At 49.3% G+C, this 12,213-nt stretch overlaps 1 long non-coding RNA gene across 2 annotated transcripts in view; it reads right to left on the bottom strand.

Annotated features, from left to right (window-relative positions):
• Window positions 1–499: 499 nt before the first annotated feature.
• The window catches only part of LOC147978270 (uncharacterized), a 197,981-nt gene continuing 186,267 nt past the window's right edge, over window positions 500–12,213 (bottom strand). The window contains exons 1-3 of one of the 2 annotated variants that reach the window (XR_015599566.1): window positions 1,094–1,130; window positions 928–985; window positions 500–840 (exon numbers count right to left, since the gene is read on the bottom strand). This is a non-coding gene — a long non-coding RNA (uncharacterized LOC147978270). Of the gene's footprint in view, window positions 841–927; window positions 986–1,093; window positions 1,131–12,213 lie in introns of those variants that run through there. The other variant, XR_015599565.1, reaches the window with a different exon arrangement.

Below are 12,213 nucleotides of genomic sequence, written 5' to 3'. Positions count from 1 at the left end.
CGTCTGGTTCCTCTTGATCTTCAGCAGCTTCACCCATTGCAGCATCATTGGGCACATCGTTTGGTTCCTCTTGATCTTCACCAGCTCCCCCTGTTGCAGCATCACCGTATTCAGGGGGCACATAGTTGTCATCGTACTCTTCTTCTTCGCCGTCTTCCATCATAACCCCTATTTCTCCGTGCCTCGTCCAAACATTATAGTGTGGCATGAAACCCTTGTAAAGCAGGTGGGAGTGAAGGATTTTCCGGTTAGAGTAAGACCTCGTATTCCCACATTCAGTGCATGGAAAACACATAAAACCATTCTGCTTGTTTGCCTCAGCCGCATCGAGAAACTCATGCACGCCCTTAATGTACTCGGAGGTGTGTCTGTCACCGTACATCCATTGCTGGTTCATCTGCGTGCATTATATATAACTAAGTGTCCGAATTAATAGAAGTTCATAATCACATTAAAACCAAAGTGCATACATAGTTCTCATCTAACAACATATAGCTCTCTAGAGCATCTAATTAATTAAACCATACATTGAAACTATGTAAAACATTTCAATGCGAAAACAAATGCGATCATAATCGCAACCAAGGTAACAATTGATCCAACGGCATAATGATACCAAGCCTCGGTATGAATGGCATATTTTCTAATCTTTCTAATCTTCAAGCGCATTGCATCCATATTGATCTTGTGATCATCGACGACATCCGCAACATGCAACTCCAATATCATCTTCTCCTCCTCAATTTTTTTTATTTTTTCCTTCAACAAATTGTTTTCTTCTTCAACTAAATTTAACCTCTCGACAATAGGGTCGGTTGGCATTTCCGATTCACATACATCCTACATAAATAAAATCTATGTCACGTTGGTCGGCATAAATCTCATAAACAATAAATGAACCAATAGTTATAAAGATAATATATATACCACATCTGAATCATAGACAGGACGAGGGCCGACGGGGGCGGATACCAAAACCATCGCACTATATAAGATGCAATAATAAAAGTAAGAAAATAATACAAGTATCTATGTAAACATACAAGTAAGAATATTTTTCCTTTCAGAAAGAAGATAAGAACAAGAGGCTCACCACGGTGGTGCCGGCGATGAGCTCGGCGTGGGTGATTGACGGCGGTGAAGACGGGGACGGGGCGTGATGGACCGCTAAATCTAGACAAATATTGAGGAAAATGGAGCTTGGAGGTCGAGCTTGGAGAGGAGAAAGCTTAAGTAGTGTGGCTCGGGCATTCCATCGAATACCTTGTGTGCATAGGAGGTGAGCTAGAGCACCACCAAGCCCTCTCCCCCTCGGCCAGAAAAAAAACAGAACAGTGTGCTCTGCTCTTACGCGAGGGGGTATATATAGGCACCTCATTGGTCCAGGTTGGTGGCATGAACCGGGACTAAAGGGGAGACTTTGGTCCCGGTTCAAGCCACCAACCGGGACCAATGGTGGTGGGCCAGGAGCGAGGCCCATTGGTCCCGGTTCGTCCCACCAACCGGGACCAAAAGGTCCAGATGAACTGGGACCAATGGCCGACGTGGCCCGGCCGCCCCCCTGGGCTCACGAACCAGGTCTAATGCCCCCATTGGTCCCGATTCTGGACTGAACCGGGACTAATGGGCTGACCCGGCCTGGACCAAAGCCCTGTTTTCTACTAGTGATTTTTGTCAAGTCGGAGCATTGAAGGCCGAATCAAATGGATTCTTTATTTACAATATTTCTTCTACAAGCAAATTGATTATGAAACTGGTCTATTGATCCGGATTTTCTAGAAGGAGGAAATGACAAGGATTTAAGGATGATCAGGTGCCGACTTACAAAATATTTAACCCAGAGCACAACCTGTCAAATTTGTTCTTGTGTTTATATTGCAGATTAGTTTAACATGGATAAATCCAAATTAAACTGGGGGATAATATCGGGGATATACCCCGCGGTGTAACCCGGCTGGATGTATGACCCGGATGGATCTTGGCGACTCACTGGTGACCCGCCCGGAGCTTGGCGACTCACGGGTAACCCGCCCAATCTTGGCGACTCATTAGTAACCTGGCGGGTGGGTCAGATGGACGACAAGGCCCAAGGCCCAGTGTCGGTGTCAAAACCGGCGGATCTTGGGTAGTTGGTACCGAACTGTGCGTCTAAGGCAGATGGTAACAGGAGGCAGGGGACACGATGTTTTACTCAGGTTCGGGCCCTCTTGATGGAGGTAATACCCTACGTCCTGCTTGATTGTTCTTAATGATATGAGTATTACGAGAGTTGATCTACCACGAGATCGTAGAGGCTAAACCCTAGAAGCTAGCCTATGGTATGATTGTATCTTGTCCTACGGACTAAACCCTCCGGTTTATATAGACACCAGAGGGGGCTAGGGTTACACAGAGTCGGTTACAAGGGAGGAGATCTACATATCCATATTGCCAATCTTGCCTTCCACGCCAAGGAAAGTCCCATCCGGACACGGGAAGAAGTCTTCAATCTTGTATCTTCATAGTCCAACAGTCCGGCCAAAGGATATAGTCCATCTGTCCGGAGAACCCCTAATCTAGGACTCCCTCAGTAGCCCCTGAACCAGGCTTCAATGACGATGAATCCGGCGCACAGTTTTTGTCTTCAGCATTGCAAGGCGGGTTCCTCCTCCGAATACTCCATAGAAGGTTTTGAACACAACGATAGTGTCCGGCTCTGCGAAACAAGTTCCACCTACCACCGTAGAGAGAATAATATTTCCAGAAATTCAATCTGCTGACACGTTTGACAGCATGACATCACGCCATGGCCTGGTCATTATTCGAACCGTTTTTCACAACCAGCACCACACATAACGCGGGGTGGTTTTCTTGACACGTCTTGTCAAAGCAGGGATCGTGTCCCCCTTATTACGGGATTCTCATCAATACGGACGTGGGTAACCCAATCGCACCATCAATTACGGCGCCTGGGGAATAAACGATTTTATCAGGCAAGCGGGGAGGCGCATCGCCTCTTCCGCCCTTATAAAAGGACAAGGTTTCACCCCTTTTACCCACGCCTTCTACCCCCTTGCTTATCCATTCTCACGCAGTCAAGCTCCAGCGCCCAAGCTCGCGTTCTTCTTCTCAAACCACTCCAAGCATGTCCGGAGCAGGAGGCAAGTGGATGGTCTCCTCCGTCATGGAGGAGCACATTGCAAAGTTACGGGCAGCCAGATATCTGGCTGCGGATATCGCGCACCGGCTGCCAGATGCAGGGCAGGTCATCCCTACGCCCGAACCTTATGAGAGGGTAGTTTTTCTTACCCACTTCGTCCGTGGACTGGGATTTCCCTCCACCCGTTTGTCCGCGGGCTCATGTTTTACTACGGGTTGGATTTTCATGATCTGGCCCACAATTTCATCCTCAACATCTCGGCGTTTATCGTCGTGTGCGAGGCCTTCCTCCGCATCAGGCCCCACTTCGGCCTATGGCTGAAGACCTTCAATGTCAAACCGAAGGTGGTGGTTGGCCAGCAAACAGAGTGCGGAGGCATCATGGTGGGCAAAATGCCTAATGTCACCAGGCTCAAGGGCACCTATGTGGATACCATAAAGGGGTGGCGATCGGGGTGGTTCTACATCACCGAGCCGCGCGACTCCAACTGGGTGGCGGCCCCCAGATTTCGATCCGAAATCCCCACATGGCTCACCTCCTGGAAAGAGAAGGGCCTGTCCTGGGCCAGACCTGCATCAAGAACATGACGAGCAAGAAAATCAAGCTCGTCAACATGGTCCAGGTCATGCTCTTCCGCCGGATCCCCCCGCGTCAACGACGGGCATTCAATTTGTGGGAGTTTGACCCAGCCAAGCAACAGACGCTGCGAGAGCTCTATGGCACGATGCACGGGGACGTCTAGAGGGTGCTATTCAAGGGCGCTGAGGTACCTCCTTCCCCCACCGAGGACCGCAGACTCAGCGCAAAGCGCCGCGCCAATCCGGTAAGTTTTTTATATCTCACAGGGTATTTATTTGCCCCAGTTAAGTCATGTGCAGGATCTAAGCTTCCATGTCATTAATAGGACTGGATAAAGAGAGCGGAGCAGCTAGATTGCCCAGACCCCCTGCCCGAAGATCATGCAGACGCTCTCCTAACGGAGATGCTGACTCCAGCACCTTACGAGGTGCCGATGAAGAAGACCAAGAAGAAGGCCATGGGGACCCGAAAGGGTCTCTGGCATAAGGTTGTATCGGACTCATCGTCCGATGACTCCGACGCGCACTCCTCCCACGAAAACGAGGAGGAGGAGGAGGAAAGTTCTCCCCCCAGCCGGGGGAGACAAGAAAAGGAAGGTCGACCCCACCGGGGAGGCCAAAGGGTCCAAGAAGGGATGGACCGTCCGTCCGGACTGCTCCACTACGGCCGCCCATAGTGACGACGAGTGGTTCCCTAGGGACAAGCCCCAGGCGAAGTCGTAAGTATCCGGATACCATAGTAATTCATGGAATGTTTCATTACACTGCTTCTACTTATGCTGAATATGATCGTGCAGCCTGTCCCTAGCCCGTATCGACGTATCTTCGTGAGACGGTTCTTTGGACTCGTCGGATATGAAAAGTGGTTCACTTTCGACCGCCTCCACCCCTTGCCCTACGGACAACATCAAGGTGTTGTCTCAATAGGCACGGGTCCAAAGGGAGGTAGTCCTGGGGGCGCCTCGAGGCGACCTTCCAGACCCTGGGCGCAAAGGGAGCAAAGTCCCCACGGGCTCCAAGTTCGGCTCCCAGGCGAACACTTCATCGGAACCTTTGGTGGTTCCGGACACCAGCAGGCGTCCCCTCATTAAGAGGGGCAAGCCACCCATGCCGGTGGCCTCTGTTCACCCAGAGGCACCGGACAACTTGCTGGAAGCGCTTCGCGGCGCTTCCATCGACGAAGAGCACCGCACTATCATGAGTGCGGTGATTGAGGAAGTTCAGTCCGCCAAAAACGGACTGACCGAAGGTTGTGCCAGCCTCCTAACAGGCTTTGAGGTAAGTAATAAAAGTATAGGAAAAATATTACTGTATAGACAGTAGCCCCTGATGCTCTGTTTGGCGTTCGCGAAGAAAGGCCAAATAGAGGATCAATTGATAACTCATGAGTCTAATCAGAATATGTCAATGTGTATGTGCAGGCTTCACTGCTGGGCGCTACCGCACGTACTTCGGACGTCTCTGCACTGAAGCAGGACCTGGAGCGGACCGAGGAAAAGCTCGGCCTTACCAAGAGGCAGCTCGAGGAGAGCAAAGCTAAGAAATGCCTTTGTCTATATATTTAAAAGGAAGTTCTGGTGTAAAGTAATAGCATCATCATAGATTTTCCAGGGGCCACGACCGAGGTGGAGACCCTGAAGAAGGCGCTGTCCGAGGCCGAACACAAAGCGGCCAAGGAGCGCATTGAGCGGGAGAAGCAAGAAGCCCGAACTACTAGGAAAAGGGCTATAGATGAAATTGACACTAATGGTGCACACCAGACACATGATGCGCCACTAGTAACAAAAACTTTCTTTCCATTTTTCCAAACATATTAATGGCGCATCCAGGCACAGTGCGCCATTACTAGTTCTAACTAGTAATGGTGCACCAACAACCAAGTGCGCCACTACTATACTTTTTTATTCTTTTTTTGCAAAACTAATAATGGCGCACCATGGCATAGTGCACCATTACTAGTTTAAACTAGTAATGGCGCACTCTGCCACGGTGCGCCATTAGTATATATATATTTTTTATTTTTTTTTGCAAACCTACTAATGGCGCACCACCAGCAGGTGCGCCATTAGTATGTAGGGTTACTAATGGCGCATGAGTGGGTGGTGCGCCATTAGTAACCTGGGACCAGCTAGATATTTTGGACAACCACACCTACACACTCACTTTCCCACTTCATTCCCTCCACCTCCTTCTCCAAGCTTGTGTCGGCTGCCTCCTCCTCCTCACCTCATTTGCACCATAGATTCATCAAAATTTAAGTGGTTAAGTTACCTTTTTTTGATAGGTAAGTAAGGGGAAAGCTATCTTTATGTTGTAGATCTACTTTTTTCTCCCTAGCTCGCTCCAACAACGTGCACATGCACTTTTTGTGGCCTAGCTAGATCTATGTATGTTTGTGGTGTTGCATATGTTTGTGGTGTTGCATATATGTTTGTGTTTGCAGGTACCGGTATTTGAAATGCGATAGTTGCCAATATTTTGTCGGAATGTTCATTCATTTCGGTTTCGGCGAGAATTTTGGCACTATGCATTCTTTTTGGTCCTATTTTTAGGGAAAGTCATGCCAAAAAATTTCTTGGTTCTAAAATATTGTTTTGCTCTACCCCGCAGGCGACCATGGTCCGCACGATGACCGAAGGCATCGTGAATAGGTTTTTGAGCTCCGCGAAGGCCGAGATGCTTCAAAAGAACGAGACGGAGATAAGATATCTGTGTCGAAGATGCAAGCTGAAGAGCCTTATTGCGGACCCGGATTCCGGGCAGGTGCGGGACCACCTACTCTTGCGTGGTTTCATGGATGGCTGTCGGTGGCAAGGTGATGAATATGACTATGAAGTCGTCCATGGGGGCTGGGCAAGAAATGAGGAAGGGCAGCAAGACAACCACCGCGGCTCGGGCGGGCGAGAAGACGAAGAATCTCCAGGACATGATCATATCGGTGATGCTATACAAAATCATCATGTAGAAGATGCCGGACATGATGATGAGGAAGATCAAGACGAAGGGCATGATCATGAAGATGAAGATGCCGGAGCAGACGATGATGGAGGCTGGGTGCAGGACCCTCATATTCAAGAGCTGCTTCTCAAGCAGACAGATAACGCAAGAGCTGCCGCCCGAGAGAAAGCCAAGCTGGATCAACTGGAGATAGATGCGGTTACTCCATTGTATGAAGGATGCAGGCCCGAGGATACCCGCCTGAAAGTAACGCTCATGGCTCTGGAGATGAAGGTAAAACACAAAATGACCGACGCATGCTTCGACGAGAACATGTCATTCTGGCACGAACATCTTCCCAAGGGGAACAAGTGCCCGACCAGTTTCGAGGAGGCGAAGAAAATCGTGTGTCCTCTAGATTTACCGCACGTGATATACCATGTGTGCATGAACAATTGCATCATTTATCGGGACGAGCACGCAAAGTCTACCATATGTCCGGTGTGCGGCGTCACTCGATACAAGAAGAGGAAGAAAGCTCCTCCCAAAGTGGTGTGGTACTTTCCGATCACTCCTCGTCTGTATCGGTATTTCACGGACCCTAAGGTAGCAAAGCTCCTGCGTTGGCATGGGATAGGGAGGAGAAGAAGCGGGAAGATGACGGAAATGATCCGAAGATAAATAAAAAAGACAAGATGCTGAGTCACCCTAAGGATGCGAGCCAGTGGCAAGCGTTGAACTTCGAAGACCCAGAATTTGGGAACGATCCAAGGAACATCGTGCTGGGCATGAGCACCGATGGAGTTCGTTTGGCAGCCAAAGAAGCACACATAGCACCTAGCCTGTGTTTGTGTGGATGTATAACCTCCCCCTTGGTTGTGCATGAAGAGGAAGTACATTCACATGAGTATGCAAATTGAAGGGCCAAAACAACCAGGGAACGACATCAATCTGTATCTGGGGCTGCTGAAAGAGGAGCTAGACACGCTGTGGAAAACGCCAGCCAATACGTGGGACGCCGCAGAGAAAGAATATTTCCCTATGAGAGCCGCACTACTCACGACGGTGCACAACTATCTCAGTTACGGATATCTTGCGGGGCAGGTGGTCCATGGATTTTCTGGATGTGTCAGGTGCATGGATGACACAACGTATCGCCAGCTAGATAGAGATCCTGGGTCTTTGAAAACTGTGTTCATGGGACATCGAGGGTGGCTTCGCGACGATGACCCATGGAGGAAACGCAAGGATCTGTTCAATGGTGAAACCGAACCCCGAAGACGCCCGCGTACGAGGAGCGGCGAGGAAATAGACGAGCTGTTGAAAAATTGGAAAGATTGCCCACTGCCGGGAAAGAAGCAAAAGGCGCCAGAGCTGGGAAAGAAGTGAAAGGCGCCAGAGCCGCTGCTGAAGGTATGGAAAACGAGGTCTGTTTTCTGGGACTTGCCGTACTGGAAGATCCACCGTGTGCCTCACAGCCTTGATGTCATGCATATCACGAAGAACGTGTGCGAGAGTCTGCTTGGTACCCTGCTCAACATGCCAGAGAGGACCAAAGATGGGCCAAAAGCAAGGGCAGACTTGAAATCAATGGGCATCAGGCAGGAGCTTCACGCTAATGATGATGATGATGATGATGAGGCGAAGCAGAACACAGAAAGTCGTCACAAAGGCAAAAAGGACAAGAAGACCGGAAATGACTACCCTCCCGCGTGCTTCACTCTAAGTCAGGAGGAGATCGAGCAGTTTTTCACCTGCCTCATAGGAGTAAAACTTCCTTACGGTTACGCGGGGAAGGTAAGCAGATACCTAGACCCAGCGAAGCAGAAGTTCAGCGGATGAAGTCTCACGACTGTCACGTGCTGATGACGCAGATACTTCCAGTTGCAATCTGTGGGATCATGGACGCGCACGTCCGTGAAACGCTATTTGGCCTATGCAACTTTTTCGACATCATCTCTCGGAAGTCGGTTGGCGTCAGGCAACTCAGAAGGCTACAGGAAGAGATCGTGGTGATACTATGCGAGCTTAAGATGTACTTCCCGCCCGCATTCTTCGACGTTATGGTGCATCTGCTGGTCCATATAGTGGAGGATATCATCCAACTCGGGCAGACGTTCCTGCACAGCATGATGCCGTTCGAATGGATGAATGGTGTCATCAAAGGATATGTTCGCAACATGTCACGTCCAGAGGGAAGCATAGCCAGGGGCTTTCTGACCGAAGAGTGCATCTCCTACTGCACGAATTATCTAGGCATCGAGAACCCCGTTGGTCTGCCCGTCAACAGGCACCTCGGCAGGCTTGCTAGATGGGGTCACCGTGAGGGTCGCCGCGAAATGCATGTCGACTTCGAGGGTCGACTCGCCGACTTTCAAAGAGCAAACCTAGTCGCGCTACAACACATAGACATGGTCGATCCTTGGGTGGTAGAGCACAAAACCTTTATTGAGAAGACGTACAATGACCGAGGCCAATAGAGGACGGACGGAGATATAATCAAAGAGCACAACTCATGTTTCACGCGTTGGTTCAAGCAGAAGCTTCTGTCGTACCCTTTACATGAGGATTCTTCCGCAGAAGAACAACTCATATTCGCCTTGTCACAGGGCGCCGAGCACAACCTGATGACCTATGAGGCGTACGATATCAACGGCTACACATTCTACACTGAGGACAAGGACATGAAGAGCGATGGTTATCAGAACTCCAGGGTAACGATGGAATCCTACACCGGTAACGACAAGGACAGATACTATGGAAGGATCGAGGAGATCTGGGAGCTGAGCTACACTGGAGAGAAGGTCCCGATGTTCCGTGTCAGATGGGCCAAGAGTGTCCTAAAAGAAGACCGGTATTTCACCACCATGGTTATACCCGAAGCCAAATCCAAGACCGCGGGCGCAAACGTCACCGCAAAAAATGAGCCATGGGTACTGGCTTCCCAAGTGGATCAATGCTTCTTCATTACCGACCCGTCAAAGCCCAGTCATGTTGTCGTGAGGAGAGGCAAAAGGAAGATCATTGGAATGGATGGAGTAGCAGATGAGCAAGACTTCGACAAGTACGGCGACCCGAAGATCGAACATGACGACGACGATGAAGTAGCAGCATACACCATAAGAAGAAGCAGGACCACCCTACCTAAAGGACGTTCGTTCAAGAGAAGAACTCCATTTACGAAAAATAAGGGCAAGAAGATTGTGAACAGATAGCTAGCTAAGATCGGTTGTATTTAAATCATAGTCTTCATTTCTTGATTGTATTACATGGACACTTTTTGAACTCATGAATATTTTTAAATTTCATGGGCACTTTTTGAATTCATGAATATTTTTTCATATTTGATGATTTTTTTCATATTCAATATGAAAAAATATTGAATATTCATGAGGACACTCGATCTCGATCCCCCTCCATCTCGATCGCTATCCCCATCCATCTCGATCGCTATCCCCCTCCATCTCGATCTCAACCCCCCCCCCCCCCCCCGCACCCTCCCCCGCTAGCTCCACCGGCGCCGACGACCCACCGCACCCTCCCCCGCTCCACCGCCACCGCCGACCAACCGCACCCTCCCCGGCCCGCTCCACCGCCGCCGAGCACCCCCCGCTCCACCGCCGCCGATGACCCATCGCACCCTCCCCCGCTCCACCGCCGCCGCCGACCCCCCGCACCCTCCCCCACTCCACCGCCGCAGCCGACCCACCGCACCCTCCCCGCTCCACCGTCACAAATGAATGCAACTAAAAATCCAAAAAAAACAAATTTGATTATATTTTCAAATAACAAATTTGATGATATTTTCAAATAATAAATTTGATGATATTTTTTCATATTCATAAATATTTTCAAATAACAAATTTGATGATATTTTTTAAAAAAATATTACTATTTTTATAAAAATTATTACGGTTTCATATTCATATTCATTTTCTTAAAATTATTAGATGCAACAAAAAAATTTACTTATGGCGCATCTCTGGCTGGTGCGCCATTGCTATATAAAAAAGTTTACTAATGGCGCACCTCCTGCTGGTGCGCCATTGCTATATAAAAAAGATTACTAATGGCGCACCGACGGGGGGTGCGCCATTAGTAAGCTTCCCCCCTAGCTAATTCCTCCCTCTCCCTCGCCAGATCCCCTTCGTCCCTCTCTCCCTCGCCAGATCCACCCACGCGCTACCCCGACCCATGACGCCGCCGCCCCGACCCCCGCCGGACTCCACCCCCGACCCCCGCGTCCCCACCCCTGCCGCCCCGACCCCCGCCGGCCTCCCTCGCGCTCTGCGGCTTTCTCATCTTCCTCAACATCTTCGCCTTCCTCCTCGCCGTCGGCGCCGAGCAGCGGCGCAGCACCGTACGCCCCCCTGACCCTCCCACCCCTCCTCCTTCCCTTGCCCACCGCCTGCGCCGGGGCTGACGGCCCCTTCTCTGTCTCGCAGGGCAAGGTGGTGCCGGACGAGTACGACGAGAGCTCCTACTGCCTCTACGACACCGACGCCTCCACCGTCTATGGCGTCTGCGCCTTCTTCGTGCTCCTCCTCGCGCAGCTGCTGGTCTCCGGTGTCACCCGCTGCCTCTGCTTCGCCGTCTTCGCCGTCTCCTGTGAGCCTCGCTCAAACCCTAGATCGATCTCGTTCAATCTCAAGAGCACATTTGATCTGTCCAGTCCGATTCAGTACTAGGTTTTGTTCCTACGCTTCTCTGCATCATCAGTTCATTAGTAAATTCAGTACTAGGTTTTAATTGTCACCTGGAAACAAAATTCATTAGTAATGTATGGATGTTTTGTTAGTACTAGGTGATTGAATTTCTCTAGAGATGATTCATGACATCTTCAATGACAATGGCCATGTATCATTAGAATATAAAAGCTGAGAGTTGCCACAGGAACCATAACAAATATGCTAAAAAAGCTCCCCAAAATGTTCTTTTCTCTGAATAACTTGATACTGATTATCGCTACCAACTATAATCTCTGGTGGTATTTGATACAGTTGGTCCATCTTACAACACTGGGACAACATATTTTTTTGAAGCAGACAACTCAACTTTTTTCTTTTTAATTGGATCTTATTTGGTGGATACCTTGGGCTACAAAAAAGAAAAGAGAGTTGTGCATGGGTAAAAACAGGGCATAATCATGGGCTAGTATCATTAGCTAGCTGGCTGGGTGGCCAGTTTAATTTGGGAGGCCCATTGATTGTGTGTGTCAATGGAGCCAGCCATCTCTGCATCATCAGCAACACTTTTTTCTTGCCCTTCTTCCACCTTTCAGTACTAGGTTTTGGAGGCACATGTTATAATGGTGGTCAGATTGCAATTGATAGCTGCAGCTCCTACCTGTATGTATGTGTATCTTGCCTTATTAACAGAATGGTGTCATCATCAGAACAAAGCTGCTGCAAATGCATACCTTTTTTTACAAGTGCATCTGCACCTTCTGATCCATTCAGAGTTATCATAAATATATTTCCAAGGTTTTTCTTCATTTCACTGTAGAGTCTTTGCTTCTAGACTCAATGCACATGCTCCATGAAAGTAAATTACCATGGT

Source organism: Triticum urartu, chromosome 3A (assembly GCF_056163025.1).
Source record: "Triticum urartu cultivar PI428250 chromosome 3A, HENAU_Tu73, whole genome shotgun sequence".
Lineage (NCBI taxonomy): Eukaryota > Viridiplantae > Streptophyta > Magnoliopsida > Poales > Poaceae > Triticum > Triticum urartu.
Note: the sequence above shows the minus strand (reverse complement) of the source record. Positions and strands in the feature narration are given on the sequence as shown.